The 27728-nt window shown below is 37.3% G+C and overlaps 1 protein-coding gene across 10 annotated transcripts in view; it reads left to right on the top strand.

The window, feature by feature from the left end:
• Positions 1-27728, top strand: part of SOX5 (SRY-box transcription factor 5) — a 1103086-nt gene that overhangs the window by 363581 nt on the left and 711777 nt on the right. For all 10 annotated transcript variants that reach the window (XM_043882232.1, XM_043882231.1, XM_043882225.1 and 7 more), the window contains one exon: positions 16590-16650. The gene's annotated coding sequence lies outside the window, so the exon portion shown is untranslated. The remainder of the gene's footprint in view (positions 1-16589; positions 16651-27728) is intronic.

The following is a 27728-nucleotide window of genomic DNA, read 5'->3' as shown; positions in this document are numbered from 1 at the left end:
AAAAAACCCCCAGCAGGTCAATATCATGTGTGCTTTTTGTTGATATAATATTTATGTATATTTCTACGGGCATTACTAGGAGACCTCTAAAAATGGCAAAATTTAACCTCGGTGTGAGGTCACAGTTCCTGTCTTTTCCTGAGATCCAGAGCTGATCTAGGTGGATTTATTACTCCTGGGACGGTCTTGCTTTGTTTTCTTTTGTTTTTATCATCTTCCAGATTGAACCCTGATCGTAGGAGTGAAAGTTCAGTCCAGCAATTTGTCCTTTGTCATTCACTGCCCCTGTCCTCTCTCTTCTTCCTCAACTTCTCTCTCTGCCCCAGCCCACTGCATGTTTTTTCCTGGAAGTAAACAGGAGATGTTACAGATATTAACACTGTCCTCCCGTGCCATGTGTTTGGGTGTGTTCTCTGTGCATTTCCCTGGCAGTCATAAATTAATTAAAAGTAGACAGGAACCGCAGGAAAAGAAAGTTCTCCCTTCTTCTCCCCCCCCTCCCCCCCCCCGCCGCCCTTTCTTTTTCTACGGGTAAATAGCTAGTTCCTTTGTTCCTGGCCGCACTATTTCATTTCTGCCATCATTGTCCTCATTGTTCTCTGAAACAGGAGGGGTCTAGGCCAGGAGCAGCAAGGTCTCAGCTAATGACGGGAAGTCTTTAAAGTTTGCGCTGCATTTCATCTTCTCTGTGGGAGTTTTAGGACGTATCCAGTGTTTGATCCCCACCGCGCAACTTTGCTTCTAGTTAATTAACAGATCCCCCATTACACAGTCTCATCTAGAAGCACGTGGGAGGCCTATTGGGAGGTAATTCAAGGCCAATCTGAGTGATGGCAGGAATTAGAGAAATCAGTTGTTTTAGGGCTAATGTTCAGGAAATAAAGATGTCCCATTTTAGAGATCTCATTGGAAATTTTTGATGATTTTTCTTTTCTATTCATGACAACAAGATTAGGGAATTTTTGTCCACATGACCTTCCTGTGACTATTCAGGGCAGTTAGAACTTAGAACTACCTGGAAGAAAATTTTTAAAAAATGGAATAAAAGACAGACAATATTATGAGATGTAGCGAAGCTAACAAGAATTTGAGTCTCTCTTTTATTGGTAGTGGTCTCTTTCCTGCCCAGCCTATTAGCCAGGTCACAACTGTCCACAGCAATTTTTCCAGGGCACCGGAGGCAGATAGCTGGTTAGGACAGCTTAGTAGTGGCTCATTTTACAGCCAAGGCTAAATCATACTTTGTTCTTGTGTTGTTGCTTTTGTTTCAAGGGTGTCAAAGTGATTTACAAAGAATAAATAAAAGCTGTAGTATTAGGAGCCCTCCCCCTTTTAGCCTCTTTCCAGATGAACATCACCAAATAAAGCTCAATTGCCCAAAGTTAGAAGCTGGCATATGCATGCCAGGAACAGAGCCGTTATGTTTCAGTGACTCTGAGGATCAAGGGAGCCCAGGTTTTGATGGCACTTGAAAGGAGGAATGCCTTGTTCAATTTCTTACCCTTCTACAGTTTCCCGGGCCCTATGAGCAATGACCCCCTTTATCTAATGAATTAGGAGGTACTCCTGCCTTGCAATTCTCAGTTCGACACTTGGCAATGAGAATCAAGCCGGGGCTATTTAGTGCAGCAGTAAATGGCCCGCCACATTAGCCCCCCGGCATGCTAAGCTATTAGGTTGTTTTACTGTTGTTAAAGTTACATTTGTTAGGTAGAGTTGCTGCCCTTCCACACAAAACTCAAGCAGCGCCTGCTACTTGTGGAGGCAACACATGCAAGAACCGTGTGCCGTCCGGGACCTGACTGGTCAGGCCGCATGCCTGGGCTGCAGAGAAGAAGTATTCTTCTGTCTGAGAAAGCAGGAGCCTGGATCATGATGATTAAAAGAAAGCAAGAAAAGGGGACAACTGGACAATACTGGTTTTTGCACTTTGCTATAACTAAACTAATCGCATGGGCTTGATTAACCATTAATTTATAGCAGTTCTTAAGTGAACCAGTAATTGTCACAGTGCCATAGAGAAGGCAGGCCAGAGGTACTGAGTAAGCTGGCGGAGGCCGCCGCATGACCGGCAGCCAGCGCCGCATACCCTGGAGCTGCGCAGAATCCGAGAAACCATGAGATCTGCATGGAAATGAAGGAGGAATATTCAGGGTGCTTCAGTGGTGTGTGTGTGTGTGAGAGGGGGGGGGGGGAAAGAGAGAGAATATTTCTGCAAAGAAAGGAAAATGCCAGTACTATATAGCTCTACGCAGCCAGCTTGCAGGGTTGAGTTGGCATTTGGCAACTTGGTAGCGGCTGCCAGTGTGTGTGTGGTGGGAGAAGAGGGAATAGACAACAAGAAAAACACATAGAGCTTAAAAAAAGATGTAAAATGATTCACTTCATGCCATATGGACAAAAATGTTGTCACAAAAATAAGGCCAAAAAATAGTGCCAGGTTAGACTTTTAGTTCAAAAACATATGTATAATCATCCCTATGAACATGAATTTTAATTAGTATTTTGATAGAGAGAAACCAGATATTTTTTTAACCTGCTCTGTTCTTGTTTTCTGTTCCTCTCCCAGTTTTAGCCTCCATTAAACATTCATATACTGTATGTTTTGTGTCTGTATGAGGAAAATGCCTTATCCCTGGATTGGTGGGAATGCAAACATCTTGGTTTTCTGTGGCATACAAAATATCTTCCCAGTGGCGCTCGCAAGCAGACACTTATCACAGGGAAATCTAGAGCGCTCTCTGAGCCCTGGGTACACCGGGAAGGAAGGAAGCCATATGCCTTTTCCCTTTGTCAATGGAGGCATCTGCACCCATTTGGTTCCCCAGATCCGTTCTTCACACCCATCCACATCTCGTCTCTCTGGGATGCCTTTTAAAAAAGAAATAAATTCAGTGTGTGTACATATCACGATGTGACAGGGCAGTTCCAGAGAAAAACGGATGAGATGGTGACTTTAGAACCCTTGAAAAATGGGACATGTTACCTTATTGATGAATAAACTTAATAAATGTTCACACTTTATTATTAGTTACATCTCCACCTATTCCTAAAAGGGATTGGAGATGACAGTGCTCATCGGAAGAGACTGTGCTGAATCATCTTCCCTTAGCAAATTCTTTCCCACCTTAAATGAGGTGCTTCGATTAATGCCCTGCATGTGATAATGAGATGATGCTATAACAAAATGCTTATATTAGCCATGATCTTGCTGCTTAAGGAGCCATTGACACCCCAGGTTTTTTTTTCCCCTAAAGGAAGACAGGGGAGTCAGATGCAAGTGAATAACAAAATCTGGTATTAAAAATCAAATCTTGTTGCAAAAGATTTAACCTATTTCATCATCTTTATTAAAATCCCTGGGTTTTCCTCTGAGCATTAGCTGTACTTCATTGTACTCCATTCTACCAGGGGCTTCCCTGGTGGCTCAGATGGTAAAGAATCCACCTGCAATGCAGGAGACCTGGGTTTGATCCCTGGGTTGGGAAGATCCCCTGGAGAAGGGAATGGATACCCACTCCCGTATTCTTGCCTGGAGAATTCCTTGGACAGAGGACCCTGGCAGCTACAGTCCGTGGTGTTGCAAAGAGTTGGACATGGCTGAGCGACTTTCACTTCACTTCATTCTACTCCAAGGGCAAAGGTAAAATCAGTGGCAGTCTTAGGAAAGGTACATTTTACCACCCTCTGGGTTCTCTCAGGAATTTCTCAGGCTTTTATTTTTTTTGGCAAACACTCACACAACCATTCTTTTTTTCTTCTCTTTTTCCTCTTCTCTGAGGAATCTCTGGTCCCTTCAGCAAGTGTGTGATGCCTCAAAGGTACTTGTTGAGTACATCTTCTTGCTGCTGGAAGTTTTCTCTGGACTTATTGTCTAACTTCTACTTTTCCTCAAAGCCATTAGTCATCATTCCTTTAATGGTTACAACAACAGCAGGGAATGTGACCACTGTGACCTCAAGCCACAAACTGAGATTCATGTCCATCCATTATTACATCAGGGCTGCAGGAAAGATGACCTGGGCATTATTTATAGGCTGCCTTATTTTTGGAAGAGTGGAGCAAAGCTATTGCTAAACACATCTGCCTGCCTTCAGAACACTAATTCAGACTTATATCTCCTCGAAATTGTTTCCAAGCTTTAATGTCAGACTTTTGTTGGGTCCAGTAGATTCATTAATTCACTCACTCATTCATTTATCCATTCATTCAATGACTACTTTCAAGCTCCTAAGGTTCTAAATGTAAGGAAAGTTAAGGGTTGCTCCTTGCTACCTAGATGTTTGTACAAAAGAGAATGTTTTCTGGTTCTTATGTTTTTAGGATTTCTAGTGGGTTAGGTTACTTTAGCATATCAAGAAAGTCTTGTGAAACAAAGGAAAATTTAGAAAAGTTCTAAAATTCATTTTCTGTCCCTTCATATCAACTAAAACTATTTCATGGTTGTTTTACTCATGAATATCTATATTTAAGACTAGGAATAAATTTGAGTTCCAGTAAAAGCATCAAAGTTAATTCAGGCTTCCTAACTGTACTCCTCTCCCATGTCAGAAATGTGATATCAGTTGACACCAGCTCAAGTAGGTCAAGGCAACCTCCTGACCCACCAGTGGTTTCTTGAGAATTACACGAGGAGTTAACAAGATTATTTCAGTTTATTAATTGTAACATTATTTGCAGTTCCAAATATTGGAAATAACCTAAATGCCCATTCATAAAAGACCTGTTGAATAAATTAAAGAATGTCCATACAAGCAGCACGCAATTCTAAAAAATAATGTGGAAGGTCTCTATGCATGAACATGGAGATATTTCTAGAATACATTTAGACAAAAATTTTTTGAAACTTCAAAGAGTGGAGACGATATGCTATTTTTTGCGTTAGAAAGAAGGGCAAATAAGAATAAATACATATATTAGCTTATTTTTACAAAAAGAAATACAGGAAGAATAAGCCAGAATTAATGAAAATAATTGCATATGATGTGTTGGAGGGAATGAATAGAAGTGATAGAGATGGAAATAAGTCTCCTAAGAACTTCCCCGGTGGCGCTGGTGGTAAAGAACTGCCTGGCGATGCAGGAGACTCAGAAGACGCTGGTTCAATCCCCAGGTCCTGAAGATCGCTGGTCAGGAAGGTCCCCTGGAGGAGAAGATGGCAACCCATTCCAGTATTCTTGCCTGGAAAATCCCATGGATAGAGGAGCCCAGTGGGCTACAGTCCATGGGGCTGCAAAGAGTCGGACATGACTGAGTGTGCTCACACACACACACACACACACACACACTCACACACAGGAGTTACCTGTGTATATAGTTTTGGCTATGCAAATATCATATATATTTAAGAAATAAAATTTAATCAACAAGGATGGAAAAATATGTATGATATTAGGTTACTAACATTGATGGAAAGCTGAATGGTGATCATTGTTGACAATACTTTGGACCATTACTCTACTAAAGGACAAGGAAAAAGTGAAAGGGGAAGCATTTAAGAGATTTATACCTATAACTGGTACTTTCCTATTTAATCTTCACATTTTATTTATCTTTAATTTCTGCAACTAATATGGATCCATTTTCCCTCTCTCATATTACTCCTTTTGTCAAGAGAGGAGAATAAATGAAACTATGATTATGTTCTTTGCAGCTGAGGGTGGAGAAGCTCTATATAGTCAGTAAAAGCAAGAGTCAGAAGAAGCGAGATCTGATTGTGGCTCAGATCATGAGTTCCTTATTGCAAAATTCAGGCTTAAATTGAAGAAAGTAGGGAAAACCAGTGGGCCATTCAGGTATGACCTAAATCAAATCCCTTATGATTATACAGTGGAGGTGATGAACTGATTCAGCAGATTAGGTCTGGTAGGCAGAGTGACTGAAGAACTATGGACAGAATTTCGTAACATTGTACAGGAGGTAGTGACCAAAATCATCCCAAAGAGAAAGAAATGCAAAAAGGTAAAGTGACTGATTATCTGAGGAGGCTTTACAAATAACTGAGGAAAGAAGAGAAGCACAAAGCAAGGGAGAAAGGGAAAGATATACCCAACTGAATGCAGAGTTCCGTAGAATGACAAGTAGAGATAAGAAGGCCTTCTTAAATGAACAATGAAAAGAAATAGAGGAAAACAATAGAATGGGATATACTAGAGATCTCTTCAAGAAAATTGGAGATATCGAGGGAACGTTTCTTGAAAGGATAGGCATGATAAAGGGCAGAAGTGGTAAGGACAGAAACAGAAGAGATTAAGAAGAGATGGCAAGAATACACAGAACTGTAACAAAAAGGCCTTAATGACCTGGATAACCACAATGGTGTGGTCACTCACCTAGAGCTAGACATCCTGGAGTGTGTAGTCAAGTGGGCCTTAGGAAACATCACTTTTTCCACCTGGTGCTAAGAGCCAACTCATAGGAAAAGACCTTGATGCTAGAAAAGATGGAAGGCAAAAGGAGAAGAGTTTGGCAGAGGAGGAGATGGTTAGATTGCACCACCGACTCAATGGACATGAATTTCAGTAAACTTTGTGAGAGTGGAGGACAGAGGAGCCTGGTATGCTGCAGTCCATGATGTTGCATAGAGTTGGACAGACTTAGTGACTAAGCAACAGTAGTTTTATCAACCTTGGCAATAATTTGAATCAGTGATGTGATTTCATATCATGTACTCTGGGACAAGGCCGGGTACAGAATCAGTGCATATATTTTGCCAGTGTCTAAGTCGTTGTGACTGTTAACAATGTAACACATTATTGAAAGTATTACTTGATTCCTGAGTCATATTGTTTTTTCTTTTTAATTTGTACTTACAGCACAAGCAATGCTAGTAATATACCATTTTCTACTAATACATGGGTAGCTCCCCAGGAGTGCAACATGCTTTACAAGTTAATCCTTTAGGAGACAAGAAAGTAGGAATTATTAAAATTATTTTGAGAAAATTAAATATGCCTATGGAAAGGAAGAATAAAAAAATATCTGATTGTTTCTTATTTATTCAACCAATAGGTTTTCCAGTGGTTCAAATTATTAAGTTTTAAAAATTTGCTAGCATCTGCCCTGGATGATTCTGATTCTATGTGTTCATGTGGGCTATTTTGTAAACAAAGATATGAAGATGTGTATCATTTTAAAATTGGTTTTTATTGGGCCTACTTTAGGCAATGGATTTTTAAAAAATTCCCTACCCCTGCTTTGATTTTGGCAATGGGTGGGTATAGCTAAAGTTTCTCCTTATCAACTTTTGATCCTGATGTTACTCCTCATCTGAGGGAAGCAAAGGAAGAAGGGTTCTGTATGAATAATCTTGAGGTTCACTTTCTTTATCTGCAGTATTTGTGTTCAGTGTAATAAAATTTTATGGGTACCTACGACTGACTGTGTGTCTTGCATAATTCATTAAGGACTTGAGTCATTTTTTTTAATCTAATGACTTTCTCTTTATAAAGGTAAAATTTCATAGAATTTCACACAGTACAAGCAGACCGAGGATTAAATACACATAGTGGATAAAAAGCTGGAAGATAATAGAATGATGTATAGAGTGAGCACCCTGTATGTTTTTAATGAGAGTGAAAGGAATTTAGGAAGCCTGAGGAGACTCTGGGAGGGTAAGGTTTTAGTTATAAGTCAATGATCACGTTATTAAAGAAAGTCATACCATTGTACTTATCAGTGCTTTTCATCATGCAGTGACACAGTGAAAAAAATAATGAAGTGGAAAAGTCAGTTCCCCATATCAAAAGATCTGAAATATAAGTGCTCCCAGCCAAAGAAGGCAAGATCTGGAATTTTTTTAAAATGTGGATATATAGAATAAATATGCAACCCTCCTGATAATGTTGGCTGATGAAATGAAATTCACCAACTGTAATTCTGGCACAGACAGACATAGTGCTGCATGCACACACACACACACACACGTACACACACACACACACACACACACACACCCTCTGCATATCCTTAATCATTTGCTATCTTATTTACATTTCATTTACTAGAGTAAATTCTATCGTTTGAACTTTTAAAAAATATATTTCAATATTACTTAGGGAAAAATAAGAAATAATGTGATTGGCTTTCAAATAGCTTATTACCATTCAAATACTCTCAAGCTAAATTATATTAGGGAAAAAAAGGAAGAAACCCTGTTTCAGCTTCCAAAACGTTCTAAATGGAGACTTAGCTCTAAGTAATCAAAATTGCTTTAGTTGTGCAGAGCGGCATTAAAAGCCTTGTCCACTAATTGAGTGAAGCGGCAATAGTGGAGCAGACTTGTCCCCTCATTAGATGATCTTGCAGGCACTGTTTGTCATCCTGGGTTGCTGGGCTCAATCTAACAGTACTGCTGGCTCAAATTAATGGTAATTCATTATGACATACTATGTCCTTCCCCTCAAACAACAATTCGAGGCCTGTAGGGCATCTGTCTGCCACTAGAACTTATTTATCATGTTCCCTCCCACTTTAGTTCAAGCAACCACCTTTGTACAAACCTTCTCACTTCTTTAGCTAACTGGTGATTGGAGATGGAACTTGACTGAAGAATTACATTCAATTCCCCTCCACTAATGTTTTTGCGAATAAGAGAGTGTCTTAACAATAGGTTGGAAAATGATGCTGTGTTCTGAAGGAAGCATGCATTTGTACCTGTGTGTACAGGAACTTCTGTTGGAATACAAATACCTCCCCTGTAACAAATCACAGGGAATATTGATAGAAAATATTGAGGCAGAATGTTCATAAGTGTGATATAAATCCAAAGAGAACAAAATTGTCCTAACTATATGGGTTTGGTGATTTAACACATTTAGAAAGACTCTTCAGATTTATGTGATGAGCATTGCTGTTCAAAATGCTGCTTTTCTACTTTGGCAAGCAAGCAGGATGCTACTCCTAGGGATAAGGTTCTAGTGGTGATGCAATCGGACACTTCCTCCCAGAAACTCTAAATTGTATGTTTGCATCTATCAGTTATTGTGTTGATTCAGATCATTTGTTCTGTCTGTGGAAGAATGACTCAACTCTACCAGTAAAGAGGAGCTGAACAATGTTTGAACACAGCTTTTCTCTGATATCCTTAAATGGCCCATGAATGTAGTAAAGGTTGCATGTATTGACCAGTTGACTCCATAGTGTTGGAATTGGTGGTTCATAGTCCATATGGGGTACAGGAGAGTTGCGGCACTCACTGTTTTCCCAAGGCAGTGTCTAATCTCACTGTAGGGCATCTACTCCAAGCAATGTGGGCCTGGTGGGATTTTAACAGCATTAAAAGCCTGCCTACTCACACATCATTTATTGTTCTAAATCCCACAATTAAATTCATTCCTTTGGGTTATATATATATAAATGACAACAATTTTCTTGATATAATCAAATTGCCTAGACTAGTTAATAGACTACTATTAATTAGCAACCATTTATTCATTTATTTATCTAATGTTTATTTCTATTAACTCTATTCCTTCATAAAATACACTTCATAAAATGTAACAAAATCCATCAGTTCAGGACTGCTCATTATTTCACTTCACAAAATTTTTTGCATAAAATATAGACATATCTGCTTTTATGTAGCAGGTTTTTTTACATTTCTTGACTGAATGCCTGCTTTCCTCACCAGATCAATTCTATCTACATTGTCTTCACAATTTCAGTGAAGAACAGTTCCATTCTTCTATTTGCTCTAAATATCTGTAAGTCTTCTTTGACTCTTAGCTTTCACTCACACCTGTATCCAAACCGTTTGCAAATCCTATCTCTAAAAAAATATGTATTCTGAATTTACCACTGTCGCTTTAGCTCAAGATGACATAAAGTATTGCCTGGAATATTAAAACAGACTCTCCACTACCATGATCTATTCTTAACAGAGCTCTGGAAATAAGTGGGGACATTTTTAGTTGTCAGAAGTTCTGGGGATTACTACTGGCAATAGGTGAGGTGAGCTTAGAGATGCTAAATGACATGCTGTGTGCTTGAAGGTCAGGACAGAGGGGAGCTGGCCACCCAAAATGCCAGGAGTAACTCTATTGAGAGATACTGAGCCCATTAAAAACTTTAGCCATAGAATATCCTACTTCTGTTCAAACTCCTCCAAAGACTGCTAATTTTTCTAAGAATAAAAGCTAATATCTTTCCAATGGCATATAGGCCTGACACAGTCTGTCCTTTCCCCTGCCTCACTTATCTGACCTCATTTCTTAATACTCATTCATCACTCATGGCATTGCAACCACTCTGAAAATACAGTCATGCCAGCATGCTTTTCCTGCTGACTGTAAATTCCTTTTCCAATATGTACCTCTCACTCCCTCACTTCTGTATTCAAATGTCCTCTTTCTCAGTTACTCTGCTTAAAATTGTGAATCCTCCTCTCAGATTCCTACCCATAGCTGTTTTGCCTCCAGAGTGCTTGTCAGAGTCTAATATTTGATGTTACATTCTTGTCTATCTTCACTCACCAGACTATGAGCTGCGTAAGTGATTCTTGTCTGTTTTGTTCCGTGCTACTATCACATTGCTTAGAATAATGTTTGGCATATAATAGGTGCTCAATAAATAGTTTTTGAATGAATGAATTTAAACTCATAACAGCCTTGGGCAGTATTGCATTAAAGAAGTGGACATTTAAAAGCTGAGATGTCAGGGACTTCCCTGGTGGTCCAGTGGTTGATAATCTGAGCTTCCAATGCATGGGGCACAGGTCTGATTCCTGGTTGGGGAAACTAAAGATTTCATATGTACTGGTGCCATCAAACATAATTAAAATAAAAAGCTCAAAAATTAGAGGCTATTTGATTTGGCAAGAGACATATAGCTAAGGAAAGAGAGAAATTTGCACCTGTTTTGAAGTACATTTATTTATTCATCTTCTAAGTATTTCTTGAACTCCAGTTTAAATCAGGCACTGTTCTAGGTGCAAAAGGTAAAGCAGTGAACAAAATTGGCAAGGTCATAAAAAAAAGAGGTTTAGAGATGCTAAGTGCTATGCAGCAAATAAAAGGAAGAAGGGATAGTGACAGGTGGTGGAAGAGTGCCTCCAATTTTTATACTTTTCCCAGTTTACTCTGACTAGCTCACATCCATGTTAGTAACAATTACTTTGTTTGATACATTGGCAAGCACTTGAGAAGGCAATAGGGAACTGATACATGGACAAGTATCTTTTGAAGTTGTCTGTGTGGTCTATTGGAAAGAAAAAGAAATTTTAGTTGAAGTATAGTTTACTTATAATACTGTATTATTTCAGGTGTAAAGAGAGGAATAGTGATTCAGTAATTTTGCAGACTATAGTCCATTATAGGTTATTATAAGATAATGGCTATAATTCCCTGGGCTATACAATATATCCTTGTTGCTTATCTGTTTTATACATTGTAGTTTGTATCTGTTAATCACATACCCCTAATTTGTTCCTCCCGGTACCTTCTCCCCTTTGGTAACAAGAAGTTTATTTTCTGTATCTGTGAGTTTGTTTTCACTTTGAATATTCATTTGTTTGTATATTTGTAGATTCCACATATAAATGATACCATGCAGTATTTGTCTTTTCCTGTCTGACTTATCTCACCAAGTGTAATATTCTCTATGTCTAGCCACATCACTGCAAATTACATGGCTGAGTAATATTCCTATCATCTTTTGGGACAATTTGGTTGCTTCCGTGTTTTAGCTATTTTAAATAGTGCTTCTGTGAACATTGGGGTGCATGTATCTTGTCCAGTTAGTCTTCTCATTTTTTTCCCAGATATATACCCAGGAGTGGGTATATATCGGTATCCTCATTTGTTATATGCTAATAATGCACATTTCATTGAGTGGTTGTGAAGTAAAGAGCCAATGTGGATAAAGTGTCTAATGGATAAAAGTAAGTTAGTTTTTTTTTTAAAGACTTGGTTAATATTTAGAAAATAGACTTGGATGGAATACGCCATTGGATGTCTGTGTTCTGGGGAGGAATATGGGGTTATTAAAAGGACGCTAGGTGTGTTTTATCTGCACACTTAAATAGCAGTATACACTTTGTATAAAAGTTTTGATATTCTATTTAGTAACCTTATTGTTACTATGAAAGTTATATAATTTATTGGAGAAATGTTTAAAAAATGTAAATTAGCAAAAGAAACTAGGAAACTTTTCTATTCTAAAACTAACATTGTAGCATTTTGGCATTTCTTTCTTGAGTTGTTTTTATATCTTGTCTGTGAGCCTGTGTGTGTATCATTGGTTATATAAACTATAGATCTTTGGTCTAGTAACCAAAATTAATCTTTCAGAACATTAATATTTTGGAACAAAATTAGTGTTTAGAAACCTTTGGACGCTGGAGTCAAAGGAATGTATATTTGAATCTGGGTTCTGCTAATTATTAAGCCTCTTTTCCTCAGCAAATTAGTAAGGAGATAATCTGTAATTTATGCAACCAGTACTCTAGTGTTAGCCACTTTTCCTCACTCTATTTTTATATTGCTAATAATTTCTAGGTGAATAATATTTGTGCATACCTTTTCTTATTTTTAGAATTCTTAACTCGGTATGTATTTTCCAGAAATGAAATTACATATGAACGTGTGTGGGTTTCCTTGGTGGCTCAGATGGTAGAGAATCTGCCTGCAATGTGGGAGACCTGGGTTCGACCCCTGGGTCGGGAAGATCATCTGGAGAAGGGAATGGCTAACCCATTCCAACATCCTTGCCTGGAGAATTACATGGACAGAGAAGCCTAAGGGGTTACAGTTCATGGGATTGCAAAGATCCAGACATGACTGAGCAACTATCACACTGGGATGAACATGTGTAAGATTGCTGGTATAGATGATTCAAAGATTTTTTCAAAAAATTTGGAGCACTTTCAACTTTCAGTAGGCACACTTGAAAGTCCTATTGAAAAGACTAATCTCTGAAGACTACTTTAAAAGTAGAACGCTTTCCTTTTATTTTATTATTGGTATTTAATCTTGGCATGCTATTAATGTTATCTGTCAAGGAATAACTATCAAAATATTAAATATCTTTTGTATCATCTTAACATAGACTTTTCAAGACAGATGTGGGTAATTTTCCTTTTAAATGTGGGATTAATGTGTTAATGTGACTTTGCTTTATCTATGAAATTTTTTAAACTTGCTGTTTTGATTTATAATTTATATACTATACAATCCACTCATTTAAAAATGTGCAATTCAGTGTTTTTCAGTAAATTTAAGGAGAAGTTCAGTATCACCACAATATAACATTAGAACATTTTCATCTAACCAAAATAAACTACAAATTCATTAAAGTTACTCCCCATTACTTCACAAGTCTCTTCTCCCTGTAACTCTAAGGAACTGCTAATCTGCTCAGTGTCTTTATAAATTTACCTATTCAGGACATTTCTTAAAAATGAAATCATACAATGTGTGGTCTTTTGTTACTGGCTTCCTTCATTTGGTATAATATTTTCAAAGATTATCCATGTTGTAACATGCTTCATTCCTTTATATGACTGAATAATAAGCCACTGTATGGATATATTACATTTTGTTTGCTCATTCATCAGTTTATGGACATTTAGACTGTTTGCCACATTTTGGCTGTTATAAGTGGGGTTACGTTTGAGTACAAGTTTTTGTATGGACATATGTTTCATTTCTCTTGTGTATGAACATAGGAGCGGAATTGCTGGCTCATTTGGTAACTCTCTATAACCTTTTGGGAACTGCCAAACTATTTTGCAAAACACTTGAAGAATTTCACATTCTTATCTGTGATGTACGAGTTTCCAATTTCTCTATACCCTTACCAGCACGTGTTACTATCTTTTCTTAAAAAATAGCCATCCCAGTGGATGTGACATAGCATGTCATTGTGGTTTGGGCTTGCATTTACCTAATGGCTAATGCTGAGTATCTTTCATCTTCTAATTGACAATTTTTATATCTATTCTGGTAAAATGTTTATTTAGATTCTTTGCATACTTTTTAATTGTTTTGTTTGACTTTTTAACGTAGAGTTGTAAGAGTTCTTTCTATATTTTGTATCCTTTATCAGGTCCTTGATTGGCAAATATTTTCTCCCATTCTATAGGTTACCTTTTCACTTTCTTGATGGTGTACTTTGAAACAAAGATTTTGTCTTTTAATGTAGTTCAATTTATCAATTTTTTTCTTTTGTTATTTATTTTATCTGTTGGTGTTATATTTGAAAAATCATTGCCAAACTCACAGTTACAAATATTTATGCTTTCTTCTAATATTTTTATGATTTTTAGTTCTTACATTTATTTACATGATACATTTTGAGTTAATTTTTATATGATTTTGAAGTATGAATCTAATTCCATTCTTTTGAATATGGGTATCCAATTTTCCCAGGACCATTTGTTGGAAAGATGATTATATTCTAGTATGTTCATCATTCCAATCAATCTGAAGCTAACTATTTAGAGTTAGCACCAGATCTCACAAGCTAATAGGTAAGGTCCCCAGAAAGACTGCCCTTACTTCAGAAGACAGCTGCAAGTGGGGTCCCCAGGCAAGGGAGACTTTTCCCAGGCTGAATTGGATATAGACTTAGGAATTCCCGCAACACTTCTTCAGGCTCAGTAATGCACTAGAATGATTCATAGAATCCATGAATGTGCTTACTTATGATGACTTTTGTTGTAAGGGATTCAGATGAACAGAGGAGGTAGAGGATACGTCTAAAAGGGTTTTGGTACAAGAGTCTCCGTCTTGTGGAGGCAGAGTGTGCCATCCTCCTCGAACATCATTCTGTTCTCCAGGAAGGACACTCTGAGATTGTTGTTTGGAGGTTTTATTGACATAGTTATAGGTGTGGTTGGCTTAGTCATTGGTCATGTCATTACACTCAGTCTCCAGTCTCTCAGTTTCGTCTCCCTAGAAGTCAGTGTAGGGGAGAAAGTCAGGGGTTGGGGGTGGGAGGTGTCTCAGTGTTCCAGCCCTCGAATCTCTTACCTGCTTTTTCTGATATCCTCTCCCAGCCTGAAGCGGTCTGGGAATCCTCTTAAGAGTCATTTCACTAGCATAATGAAGTCATACCTATCATTCAGGGAATTCCAAGGGTTTTCAAAGCTGCCTGTCAAGAACCAGGAACAAAGACTAGATTTATTTATTTTTTGTCATACTATAACTGTTCTCCACCCCACCCCACCCCCCACCCCCCACTGAATTGTCTGGGCAAGTGTGTCAAAAATTGATTGACCATAAATGTCAAGGTTTGTTCCTATACTCTCAATTTTATGCCATTTATCTGTATTTGTATCCTTATACCAGTACCACACTGTCTTGATTACTGTAGCTTTGGCTTTAGTTTGGAAGTTGTGAAGGATGGATTCCCCAGCTTTTTCTTCATAGGATTGTTTTAGGTGTACTGGATCCCTTGCGTTCCATATGAATTTTAAGGACACTCTGTCAGTTTTTACCCAGCTAAAATTTTGATAGAGATTGTGTTAGATACACTGATCAATTTGGGGAGTACTTCATGCTAAGAATATTAACTTTTCTGATCCGTGAATGTGGGATGCCTTTTCATCTTTCTTAGATATTCTTTCATTTCTTTCAGTAATGTTTTAATTTTTAATATATAAATCCTACACTTATTAAATTTATACTTAAGCATTTTATTTTTTCATGTTGTTGTAAGGAAAATGCTTTCTTAATTTTATTTTTGGAGTGTTTATTACTAGTACATACAAATCCAATTGATTTTTATGTGTTAGTCAAGTATCCTGCAACCTTACATTAGTTTTAATAATGTTCATTAGTTTTAATCATTTTTTTAAAATAAAGTATCAATATTTAGGATTTTCTAGATAAAAGTAACATTGACTACAAATAGAGATAATTTACTTTTTCCTTTTCAATCTGGATGTGCTTTATACCTGATTGTAACCTACCTTTTAATCTTGAATAGAAGTGATATGAGTGGACACTATTGTCTTATTTCTGATAGCAGGGGGAAAGCAGTCAGTCTTTTACTACTAAGTATAATAGTTGTGAGGTTTTCATAGATGCTCTGTATTAGGTTGAGGAGTGAAAGTAATAGTCATTTAGCTATGTCTGATTCTTTGAGACCCCATGGACTGTAGCCTGCCACTCTCTTCTCTCCATGGAATTCTCCAGGCAAGAGTATTGGAGTGGGTAGCCAGCCCCTTCTCCAAGGATCTTCCCAACCCAGGGGTCAAACCCAGGTCTCCTGCACTGCAGGCAGATTCCTTACCATCTGAGCCACCAGGGAAGCTTTTTGAAAGTTTATTTCATGAAAGGGTGTTGGTATTTATCAAATGCTTTTTGGCATCTATAGAAGTGATTGTATGGTTTTATCTTTTATTAATATGATATTAAATGTGTTATATTATTTGATATTTAGATGCAAATTCAACTTTGCATTGTTAGGATAAATCCGGTCTAGAAAAAAAGTTTTACAGTGAAATTACTTAATATTTCTTCCAAAGTTATATAGTAGAAATCTTGTTTAATTCCCTTTGTAACGTTTATTTTTTTTTCACCTGAGTATTTTGAAATTATTTTTATTTGTCACTAAATACATTTCTTTTTCCTTTTTCTTTTTCTCAGCATTGCAAGAAGTAGATAATATCAAGGACATCAGGAGTGGGAGAGATTGGAGACTCAGCAGGTCAGGATATTGCATTATCATTTGCTGATCATTCTTGTCATTAATTTTGAAATTCTTGACCTCTTGCTACTTGTTTATTTCTTGTCTGTGCTTACTTGGTGTGGTCTTCAGTGTTGCAGCTAACTACTGGGACCTTTCTATAATAGGTCCAGCACTTGGGCCTTCTCTTTTTAAAATATGAAGGTGAAAAGTAATTTGTAGAGATTTTCAGAAACAGAGGAAAATTTCTTACCTAATAAGATTCAGAGGTACCCTGATTTCTGTCATCTATCTTATTATGTGAACAGTTTTGAAATGAAGACTTTTCCATGACTTTTTCAGAGTCAAAACCTTAAAACATATAAAATGTCATTACTTATGTAATTATAATGGGAGAATACTTGGGTCAGCAAAGTCAAGTTTCCTTTCTTTTCTGCTGTATTCTCTGGGTGCTAGGACACCTCTAAGAACTCACAATACTCTTAGAGTCTATCTGTTTACTAATGCTAATTTTAACTTCTGAATGTTGGCTACCGTATATAAAGTGAAGGTTAATTAAATAATTTCTCTGTGGATAGAACAATCTCAATCGTTAAAGGGTCTACTGTGAGCTTTTGTCATCTAATGTGGAAAGTGTAGGGTAAGTCACACTCCTCAATAAGCTGGGCACAGCCATGCTGGTCTCTGCAGTCCCCGTTGTCCTGAGAGTCACCATGAATGATGGACAACCTGTGATGACTGATATCTTGCTTCAGGGAAGCCTCCCTGTGGTTGTCTTAATCAGTGGTGAAAAGTCTTGTTACTATGGCTTGGTTATTTATAGAAGCTTGGGGGTCCTCTCTTGTAAGCCCTCCAGTGTTACCACTTCCACAATCTCCTGGAGTTTGACTTAATGTCTCCACACCCAGGTCTCCTGGAGAGCAACTACCAGTGTTTATTTTCATGTTTCATCACACAGATAAATGGCTTTGTTCTTCAGTCTGATCACATCTCTTCAAGTGAAATGGTTTATTCAGAATGGAGCTAAGCTTAAAGTTCTTCTTCTTGGATGCTTCAGAGATTTAGTCATTTTCTAGCATTAAGAACTAGACAGATTATTATTATGTATCTTTTGAAAAAACTACCCTCCAGCTTAAAGGAAAGATAATTACAAGTGCATCTTGATGCATCACATATACTCAGATCTCTGCTCTTAGCTAAATTAGGTAAGAGACCTTCAGAAAGCTGTGTTTACAATGATATGCCCAAGAAATTGGGTTTATAAGTATGTCTGCAGTGATTCTTAAAGAGTTGAAAAGCACTTTTGGGTGATTCTTTCATAAGGAGTTTTCTGGTAGTTAACATTTCTTGACTTTCAATCTGTAACTATCATTGGACTAAACAAAAGAAAGAAGCATACTGAAACCAACGGTGGTGTATTTTCTTGGACACTGACTGTTATGTATATATTGCCCTTAAACTGAACACAGTTGTTGTTTGAGTTTTGCATATTTGGAAGCAAAATCAAGAAGGAAGAGACAAATATCTCATAGATCCCTGGTAGTCTTGAGGGATAGAGAGAGCCTCAGTCTAATCCTCCTGTTTTACAAACCTACATTGCCTCCTACTGTCACATGAAATATTAGTAACAGATAAATCTGTGTTTCTTGACATGATCAAATGTAGTGCATTGTGTGCTTTACAGCTATGGAACCCAAGCAGTTCTGCACCCAACATTGTACATGCAGATAAAAAATTATCATCATCCTGTGTGATCTTCACCAGTATATATTTTGATAAGGAATGCCATTGATACTTATACTTCACTTTGCACTGATATTCAAAGAACTCAAGAACATTAAGATTTTTTTTTTTTTTACTGTTGTGTCTCTGGAGAAGTTTCCTATTTAGTTGGATGAAATGAAAAGATGATCATTCATTCATTCATACAACAAAAGTCCCTTCTTTCCTGGAGCTTTCATTCCAGTGAAGGAAAACCTAAAGTGAAAATTTTAATATATAGGTTAATAAGGATACATACTAAGGAAAAAATAGAGCAGAATAAATACAGAATGATGGGAGACTGTATCCAATACCATGTCTAGGGAAAGCCTTTCTGCTAAGGAGAGATTGGAGCGCAGACCTCAGTGCAGCAGGAGAGGGGGAAGTGTTTAGAGATATGGGTGAAGATATACAGTCATTGGGAAGAACGAGTGTAAGGAGCATGCTTGCTATGTTGAAGGATTGCCAAGAAAAGGTATTTGGAGAGTCAGAGGAGAGTAAAGAGTGGACAAGTACAGTCAGAGGAGAGTGAAGAGTGGACAAGTAAGAGACGAGAAAGGGTGATGTGATGTTCATTATATACGGTCTGGTAGATCACAGCAGGATCTTGACTATTATTCTGAGTGAGATGGGGATCATTAAGGGGACTTTAGTCAATAAAAGGGTATGGTGTGGCTTGCATGGTTTAAGGATCACTTGGGCTTACAGGTTGGGTAAAACATTAAAATTTTTTTCTTTATATACAGAATACAAATTATGAATGAAAATGGACTTTAACAATGATTAGGGCAACATTATCTGATTAAGATTTTGACTGATGACTGTGTTCAAGGAGTTCATGTTAAATAGTACAGCTATCACTTTTTGTTTTTGTGTCCTTAATTGGGAAGATTCCTTTAATTTATAATCATGTTCTTGGGTTTTGTATAATAACTTATTGTTTCATAATAGGTATATTAATGACAAGGATATGTAATAGAAGTTTCTGTGTCTTCTGAAGAAGTTTGTGCAACTTTGGTTAGTTGCTTTGCATGGTTGAATTTCCCATTTGCTTGTCGTTTTTAATTTAAACTGAAATTAGATTGTGTAAGTCCATAAAAGTCATGAATTTTTATCTTCCAGTTGTAAGGGAGAATTTTTGAAAATTATGTTATGGTTTATTGTAATGATCACATGACCCATGAGGCAATTTATAAGAAGAAAATGTGGAATAGTTAAAAAAATTAAAACCTTCATAGGACATATAGGGCATGAATTCTGGAATCAGCTTTGAAACTTAGCAGCCAGATTACTTAGGGTCTTTAACCTGTGTTTGTCTGCTAAGTGACCAACACTGCTTCTCCCATAAGGAGAATTGCATTGCTACTGTTATCTCCACAGTTCCATTACATTTGTTGAACCAGTATGCATGGTGTGTAAATCAAATTTAGTTGAATTAGAAATCATGTTAGAAGTGGCCATTTTTAATGTAAATGAGAAAAATAAGGATGCTTATGAATAACAGAGGAAATTGTTCATATTTATTTTCAGAAAAATTCAGAAAAGGTATGTTGATATTTGGAAGGAAAGGTTGTTTCTAAAATTCTCATTGCTATCATGTCAAAGAATCAAAATGATTATTAAAAAAGGAATTTAGGAGGTAGAGTTGCCTTCTCTTAGCTGTCTGACAGCAGCAGTTTCCAACTGCCCAATGACTGTTTACTATAAATATTTCAGAATACTGAGAAAGAAAAGAAAGAAAGTGAAGTTGCTCACTTGTGTCTGACTCTTTGTGACCCCGTGGATGGTAGCCTACCAGGGTCCTCTGTCTATGGGGTTTTCCAGGCAAGAATACTGGAATTCTGACTTAGAATTCTGAGTCAATGCATTGCAAAACTATTTTAAAACTATAGGTAAGAATATAAGCTTAGATATTCATTATATAGCTATTAGAATATCCATGTAATACATGTATTCTGTTTTCATAAATGAATATAAAGTCTATTTTCTTATAAATATATATATGTCCTTTAAGTTTTAACTTATTGTCTCCATTTTCTTTCTTCCTTTTGCTCCTCAGTCCTCTTCTACTTTTCTCATGCCAACCTTTGCTAAAATCGTCAGTAATTGCCTTCACACTAAATCCATGTGGTTATTATCAGTCATTATCTTATTTGGCCCTTGAGTTCATCCAACTGCTTGAATGACTTTCCACTTCACTTAAACTTTTTTTCTCATTTGCCTTTTGCTGAATGAATCTTATTTTCCAGTGTATCCCCAAAATATCTTTCAAAGTGTTTTGCTCATAGCACGTGCTAAGTGAATTTAGCTAGGAGATCCAAAACCAAATATTATAGTGTGAGACATAATGTCAAAAAGGCTACATAAGATCTGCAACCTGGCATTCTATAAGGGTTTATAGAAAAGATAAAGTTTCGTAGACAAAACAGTATTTGAGCTGAATCTTTAAGAATGCGTGTGATTTTCCTAGCAGAGATGTTAGATACTGGTAGCGGTTAGTTAGTTAGTGTATATTAAGTATATATACATTATACATTAATATATATTAGTATATATTAATTTTATGTGTGTGTGTGTGTGTGTATGTGCACGCGTGTGTATTAAGGTCCTGGTGTCTTAAGTGTCTTTTTCAGCTTGGGTTAAGTTTGGATACAGCACAGAGTATATACAAGAGGGGGATGGTGACTGTAAAGATAAGGTGGGCTTTTTACAACATAAAGAGACTTTACAATTCAAAGTCTGTAAAGAGGACTTGGAATCTCATGCTAGTGATTAGACTTAGTTCAACAGGACTTGGGGAGCCATTAAATTTTTTGTTTGGTTTTTAAGGGAATGTGGGTGGTGATTAGATCTGTGCCTTGGATTAATTAACTAATACAGTGGCAGTATGAGGTTGATTGAAAGGGGAGAAGCTAAAAGGGGATGGTGGGACATTATTGTAGTCATTAAGCAAGAGATCCAGAAAGTCAGGACCAAGATGGTAAAACCTGGGGACAGATAGGAGCAGAAATCCTAAGATGGAATCAATAGGGTGCAATAAGGGATATATTTTAACCCTGAGTGATTAAAATAAGAGTTTTGCAATTTACTGGTATAGGAAATCCAAAAAATTTTTGTCTTTATTTATGTACTTTTATTGATGGGAAGTACATGAATTGTTTTGAGAGTCTGTACCTTTGAAATATCAATGTTGATATGTTGAAGATTCTGGAACCAGGCAGGGGGAGTTGAGGATGAAGCTCTATGAGATTAAACAATAGTCAAAGTTGCCTCCTTAGAAGAACAGTTTGGAATGAGAGAATAGCCTGAAAGACCAACAGTCTTGAATGCCACTTGGAATTTTGGAGAAGACCAAATGGAACAGTCGGCATGCAAAAAAACCCTGATGTTTGACTTGTAGTTTTGCCGCTTGACAACCTACGAGGTTCTGAAGTAGGCTTTGGTTTATTTATTCATTTATTTTGGATCTCTGCATAAGTCCTGCCTGAGTAATCTGCAAATCATAAACACTAAGTGCAGAGTCAGTTGACTCCCTAGAATATAATCATTTCTGCATTATGGAACTTTTCTGATGTACTGAAAATTGTTTAGGTGTTCCTTAATTTGTTGGTTCATTCATTCCTATATTCTTCCTGCGTGCTAACCTGTGGCACACGTCAGTCTTTTAATTATATTAACTTTTCCTCTGTCCATTCTTTTTTTTTTTTTTTTTTTTTAATTTTTTTATTAGTTGGAGGCTAATTACTTCACAACATTTCAGTGGGTTTTGTCATACATTGATATGAATCAGCCATAGATTTACACTTATTCCCCATCCCGATCCCCCCTCCCATCTCCCTCTCCAGCCGATTCCTCTGGGTCTTCCCAGTGCACCAGCCCCGAGCACTTGTCTCATGCATCCCACCTGGGCTGGTGATCTGTTTCACCATAGATAGTATACATGCTGTTCTTTTGAAACATCCCACCCTCACCTTCTCCCACAGAGTTCAAAAGTCTGTTCTGTATTTCTGTGTCTCTTTTTCTGTTTTGCATATAGGGTTATCGTTACCATCTTTCTAAATTCCATATATATGTGTTAGTATGCTGTAATGGTCTTTATCTTTCTGGCTTACTTCACTCTGTATAATGGGCTCCAGTTTCATCCATCTCATTAGGACTGGTTCAAATGAATTCTTTTTGACGGCTGAGTAAAATTCCATGGTGTATATGTACCACAGCTTCCTTATCCATTCATCTGCTGATGGGCATCTAGGTTGCTTCCATGTCCTGGCTATTATAAACAGTGCTGCGATGAACATTGGGGTGCATGTGTCTCTTTCAGATCTGGTTTCCTCAGTGTGTATGCCCAGAAGTGGTATTGCTGGGTCATATGGCAGTTCTATTTCCAGTTTTTTAAGGAATCTCCACACTGTTTTCCATAGTGGCTGTACTAGTTTGCATTCCCACCAACAGTGTAAGAGGGTTCCCTTTTCTCCACAGCCTCTCCAGCATTTATTGCTTGTAGACTTTTGGATAGCAGCCATCCTGACTGGTGTGTAATGGAACCTCCTGCCTGACTTCAGACTCTACTACAAAGCCACAGTCATCAAGACAGTGTGGTACTGGCACAAAGACAGAAATATAGACCAATGGAACAGAATAGAAAGCCCAGAGATAAATCCACGAACCTATGGACACCTTATCTTTGACAAAGGAGGCAAGGATATACAATGGAAAAAAGACAACCTCTTTAACAAGTGGTGCTGGGAAAACTGGTCAACCACTTGCAAAAGAATGAAACTAGAACACTTTCTAACACCATACACAAAAATAAACTCAAAATGGATTAAAGATCTAAATGTAAGACCAGAAACTATAAAACTCCTAGAGGAGAACATAGGCAAAACACTCTCTGACATAAATCACAGCAAGATCCTCTATGACCCACCTCCCAGAATATTGGAAATAAAAGCAAAACTAAACAAATGGGATCTAATGAAACTTAAAAGCTTTTGCACTACAAAAGAAACTATAAGTAAGGTGAAAAAACAGCCTTCAGATTGGGAGAAAATAATAGCAAATGAAGAAACAGACAAAGGATTAATCTCAAAAATATACAAGCAACTCCTGCAGCTCAATTCCAGAAAAATAAATGACCCAATCAAAAAGTGGGCCAAAGAACTAAACAGACATTTCTCCAAAGAAGACATACAGATGGCTAACAAACACATGAAAAGGTGCTCAACATCACTCATTATTAGAGAAATGCAAATCCTCTGTCCATTCTTGACTAGAATTTTCACTGGCTCAATTTAGCATATATTCTCCATAAGTTATAGGAAAAATGCTGATTGATTTAAATCTTGTCCATCTATAGAATCACACCATCCAGATCTCAGACTGTGTCTCCTCTTCCTCAAGTTGGTTGGGGGAAATGATGGAGAATGTTACTTTTACATTTATAACAATAGGAAATGCATTCATCGTGCTGATTCCCTCTGGATGCTTGTAGTGAAATACTTAACTCAGGAATGATTTAAATCATCCTCCTTAACAGTAGTTAAACACGCTGATGTTACAGAGATCTGACAAACATAGCTATTATCATATGACTCCTGAGAAGTTTTTGGACAGGAGTGCCAGATTGAAGAGGGGAGCTCTCTCCCTGAATGCTGAATGAGTGCTTGCCTGGGGTGTCCCCAGGAACAGGAGCTGACACAGGTGTTCGGCACAGTTGCTTACTGCTCCCCATCAAGTGGGATGGGGGGTTCTCAGCGCTGCTGGTTTGTGGCACTCAGCATATTTGGCACGCAGTCAGCCCTGGCTGCAGATTTCCCTGGGGAAAATAAAAGCCACAGGGAAGTCATCAGTGTGACCTTCTGCTGGGTAGTTGGCACACTGCTGCTCCACAGGAAGGCTTTCAGTTGTCATTTTCTAAACGGGTAGATATCAGGTGCTGGTGGAGGCTCTCCATTCAAGGTGGGAAGTGGTGAAGGAGAGAAAATATTGAACAGAAGCTTACCAAATCATTCCCAGTCATGAAGATTAACACCAGCTGATCTGCTGATAAAAGGGATTGTTTTGTGTCGGGGGGAGGGAGTTTCTTTGGTTCTGCAAGCACAATTATAAGCTTTCCTATTTAAGTCTGACCCATCATATTGAAATTCTGTCACTAGTATCATTAGCAAGTAAAGTGTTGATAACATAGTCAAATGCACAGCAGAGTTCTGGCTCTTAAGTGTCTGGACTAACTCCCAATATTAGGAATAGGAGTCAGACTGCCATCACTTTTCCTGTGCTAACAGACGCCCTGCCATTAGCAGTCTGAAGGCAATTTTAATAAAATACATAGCCCTGCTGAGTTGGTCTCAAAAGATAAATAAGCAACGTAGAAAAGAAGCTTTTGTTTAAAAGTAATTATTTAAACTATGCATTACAGGTAATTTTCTTTTACCAGTAAGGCAAATGCTATCAGAATTTCAATAATGATTTGGTGGTACTTATCTAAATAATGTGATATTGTTGTTTCAAAGACTTAAAGCGTCGCTTTATTTTCACATATATACAGAATGAGGGCAAATTGGATCCAGGTATCAAGTGCATGTGTTTTACAGTTTATATTACATTTTTTTTTTTTTTTTGGGTGAACAGTGTTGTATTCTTGGACAGATTTATGGAAATGTAACAAGATGGTGATAGAGTTCTGGGAACTGCAGACTTGACTTCCAAACACAGATTAGAACAGGAGGGCAAAGAACATCTTTTTATTTTTCCTTTTGCTGTCGGAAAGGGAATCACATTTCAGTTTTTTTTTCTTTTTTTTTTTTTTAACTCTTTTAATAGGATGCTTGTACATAAACCACAGTCACAAGGGTGTAATAAATGTGTGCCTGTATCAGAGGGGCCAAAATTTTGTTTGCCAAAAGGTAAAGACGTCTCAGAAAGCTTTTTAAGAGTCTCTTTGGAAACCATTTAAAGTACCTCCTTTCTTTCCCTTCTTAATAGTGCACACTGGCCCGAGATCCATAATATAGAACTAGCTCTGGCCTTACAGAGGGCACAGCAAGAACTTACCTACATAAATCTGAAATGCAGACCATCAGGAAGGCTCCTAATTCTAAGTGCCAGTCAGGCAAAGGGCTTCCCAGGTGGCGCTAGTGGTAAAGAGCCCACCTGCCTATGCAGGGGACTTAAGAGACAGACGTGGGCTCCATCCCTGGGTCCCCTGGAGGAGGGCATGGCGACCCACTCCAGTATTCTTGCCTGGAGAATTCCATGGACAGAGGAGCCTGGCGGGCTATAGTCCATAGGTTCACAAAGAGCTCATGTAGCTGAGCGTGCACGCAGCCAGACGAATGTGCTTTGCACTGAGGCAGACCTCAATTCAAATCCCACTCAAATCCCAACTCTTTTCTTTTCATGATGTATCCGTTTTAAGTTATGCAGCTTCTCTAAGTCTGTTTTCTCATCTATAAATTGGGAATAATAATAAAACCAGCCTTGTCCGATTGTTACATGGACATAATGAGACAATACATGTAAAACGTTAAAGATGGTGTCTGGCACAGAATGAGCACTTGGAAAAGATTTGTTTTATTTTGTTTGTTTGTTTATTTTTATATTAATGAAGTTCTAACACACTTGTATCAGGAAGGTTACATGTTAAATATTGTGCAAGGAGTTGGGATAAATAGGTTGATCAATATATGGTCTCCACTTCAGAATTTAAATCTAATGCAAAACGGAAATGTTAGCAGGTAATTCAAATACAGTGTGCCTGCCACTTGTTGTTGTATTCTTATTGGTCTTGTGGACATAAAGGGGGCAGGGCTTAATCTTGACTATGGGAAAAATGTACTGTAAAATCTTTGTTTATTAAGCTTTTAAAGGGATGATGCTCTGTATTTCCACTCTGAGCTGTTGTGGTCAAAGCCAACTATTTTTTTCCAAGAGTAATTCTCAGCTCCTTCTTCTTTCTCTTCTTCTTCTTTTACATTTATGTAAATTTTCTCTTTGATTGTTAGTACCATAGTTAGATGATACTTGTAGTCAGAGAGAAGAGATAAGCATGAATCAGTACTCAAATGCTGCTCAGCACCTCTGCTAAAATAATTTGGAAGAACAGTTAAAAACATAGATTTTATTCTCATACATTGCTGAATGGAATGAAAATTAATACAAGTCTCTTGGACAGGAATTAGATGATAGCTAACAAATCTACATATAGATACCATTGTGACCCAGCAGTCCCATTATTAGGAATTTATCTTGCAGATGTCTTTAACAATGTAGAATCACATGCCCAAAGTTAGTCTTTGTGGCATTGTTTATAAATGTAAAATATTAAAAGTTATCTAAATGTTCATACACAGGAGAATAGTTGAATACATGACTACACTATGACATCTCCACATAATGAGGTACCATGTAGCTGTGAAAAGAATAAATAGATAGTAATTTTTTCAGTCTATACTGCTAAGTGAGAAAAAAAATACAGAAAAATTGTATCTAGAATTAAAGGGGAATAAGAAAACATACTTATATCTGATAATTGGGGAAAATAGGAAACATAAGTCAGAGACTCCTGAAATTGGTTGTTACTCACAGAGGTTGGGCTCAGTGAATGGGTATTGATAGAATGAAAATCAGGCAGAAATGATGACAGAGGAGGGTGACACTTTATCTGAATATCCTTTTTTTGTTTTAAATAGCTCTGAGTTTCACGTACTCAAAAATAAGTAAGTAATTAAAATGAGCTTAGATATTCAAGGAACCTCACATGAAAACCCAAAAAGTAGCAAATTGTGTTCATACGAATTACAAATGAAGAGGGTAGGGGGAAAAGAGTTAATTTGAGTAACTTTGCCAAACAGAGTTTTGATTTTATAATTTAAGATTAAAAAAAGAACTATTGTAATCTTATAAGAAGATCTGTTTTTCACACAGTATAGATTAATAATTCTGTTTTTGAGAATCAGGGGTGAGAGTTAACATTTCTGAATTCTTGGTTATATCCCAGGCTTGTGGATGATAAGGGCTATTTTTCTCACCATAAAAGAAGGCTAGAATGAACTCTGTGATGTTGAATTGGAATCTGAGTTATCAATTGCTCATGGTGTGTGTTATAAAGAAATAATTGTGTGTGTGTCTGTGTGTGTATCCATTTATACATTCTCTATCTCTGTCTGTTGGGAGGATGTGAAAGCAATAATACCTCAATACTGATGAGTACTCCTAGTACCTAGCTCTTGGTTTCTAAGCATCATTTTCCAATAAAGGACACTGAGAACCCTTGTAGAAATGAATGATTTTAGGACAAGTACAGGAAAATTATATGATGAGAAACTGGAACATTTTGT

Source organism: Cervus elaphus, chromosome 22 (genome assembly GCF_910594005.1).
Source record: "Cervus elaphus chromosome 22, mCerEla1.1, whole genome shotgun sequence".
Lineage (NCBI taxonomy): Eukaryota > Metazoa > Chordata > Mammalia > Artiodactyla > Cervidae > Cervus > Cervus elaphus.
Note: the sequence above shows the minus strand (reverse complement) of the source record. Positions and strands in the feature narration are given on the sequence as shown.